This window comes from Cynoglossus semilaevis, chromosome 11 (genome assembly GCF_000523025.1).
Source record: "Cynoglossus semilaevis isolate Cse_v1.0 chromosome 11, Cse_v1.0, whole genome shotgun sequence".
Taxonomy (NCBI): Eukaryota; Metazoa; Chordata; class Actinopteri; order Pleuronectiformes; family Cynoglossidae; genus Cynoglossus; species Cynoglossus semilaevis.
In genome coordinates, this window is record NC_024317.1 from 20,034,003 (window position 1) to 20,036,121 (window position 2,119).

A 2,119-nucleotide genomic window follows, 5' to 3' on the forward strand; every position below is an offset into this window, starting at 1 on the left:
GAGCTAGCGTGCCAACGGCGAGCTAACGCGCTAACCGCGAGCTAGCGCCAACCATGAGTGCTAAATAACAAACATATTTTAACATCACATTTTTAGGTTAGCTTGACAGTGCAACACATTATACTATTAAATCATACATTATATAGTTTAGCTACTACCAACTTACCAATGGGCTATGTGCTTCCGTTAAACCCTGAATACACCTGCCGTGAACAACTTCACAGGAAGCAACGCTGACTTTCCAAAATAAAATGAAGCGCTTTAAATAACCACCAAAGTCTTGACACATATACATATACATATACTAAATGATGCACGAAAGTGCAGGATGTTTGTGGGGGAAAAAAGGAATAAAGTTTTTATTTTGTCACAGTCAAACCGTGGTGGGGAAACATACGTCACTGGTGAACAAAGTAAACACAATTTTTATGAATACGACGAGGGACATTTTAACGTCAGGGCACTAGATTAAAGTAGTAACGTGTCTTATCTAATGTCTTTCCAATTATTTTTGTAGGAAATTTCGAAAGAGCAGGCTGCTCGGGACAGCAGTTCTTTTCGCCAAGATCATTTGGTGGTCGCTCTGCTGTGGGCAAGCTGGCTAATTGGCTAACTGGGCCCGATGCTAAGTGTAATGTGAAGTTAGCTGGACTTGCTATTCCAGAGCTGGTCCCGGGTGTTTCCTGGTCCGAATCGCATGAAGGCACAGGTGGCTCTTGTCTTAAAATTGTTGAGTTTTAAAAACACTACTCAAAAACAAATTTATTACAAAACAAAATATAAAAGGATTCATATTTGTTCCTTTCGTTTTATTGAAATATTTAAATTATTAATACATTTGATAAAAATAAATATTTGTATTGGCCAATAATAGACTCAATGAAGTGACATATTTCAGCCAATGGGGAGGCAGTGCCCCTCCCCCATTCCCTCGCAAACGCTGCCCATAGTGTGTAGGTGACATTGGACTATGCAGTCGGAAAACCAGCTAAAAAGAAATCACCAGGAGAACCACGGTCTTTTTTTTTTTCTCAACAGTGTGAATGTTCCCTGAGGTTATTCCCGTTTCATGCAAATCTTATGCAAATATTCCACTTTTTATTTGAATAACATTCCTCATCCAGACTTTCCCTGGAATCTAGAAAATATATCTTTCTCTGTAAGTCCCAGGAACAAGTCCAGTCAGGACCAGTGGAGGAGTCAGTTTGAAACACAACTTGAAGATGGCCTGAAGATGATTTACATGAAAATGCAGTTTAGTAAAAAAAAATAATAAAAAAAATCTTTCAAGAAGAAAGATTTCCCAACCTTTATAACGAATTCTTTAGTTTTACTTTTTCTCATTTGGATTGATTTTGTGAAGTGACATGTTGACCTTTTAAAATGTTGAAAGGTCATCATGTTCTCCCAGAACTGATCTTTTCAGGTTTTATAGATTTTCAGTTCTCCTCTCACTGTAGAAGTAACAGCAGCAGCTACAGCAGGAACACCGACAGCAGTTGGAGCAGCAGCTGGTTTTTTAAAGCGCGTCTACAAACAGTGTTCTTTGCCAATCATCCATATTATATAACACACATAACACACGCTCGCCAGCAGCAGTGCTTCTTGGACCTCTTTCTAGGAACTCTTTCTAGGAACTGCATAATAATTTCAAGAACTTTTGCAAAAATTTGCTTTTATTTTTACCATATTGTGAAGACCAGGACCAGAACTGACCTCGGGTCAGATGAGTGTGTCTGTGAGGGTGGGTGCGTGTGTGTGTGTGTGAGACAATAATCTACTCTGGAACATTCTGATCCCACTGTTCAACTGTCTGTGATTGAGTTTCTCATTAACTCTAATCTGTGTTAATCTCCCTAGATTAACAGTTTTAACATCTGGGTTCACGATAACGGAACTATGTATTTCAGACCCTACGTATTTAACATGAACTGCTCGTTATTGTTTTAGCTTGGATTTAGCCTTCCGCTAACGCTGATCCATTTCCTCTGCTGTCCGGTCAGGGGACATCACGGACCACAGCTGGTGAGGACTGAATAGTACCAATTTTTAACAACATCAACAGCAGTGAGGAACATATTGGACATGATACAAATATGAATATATGTGTAAAATATAT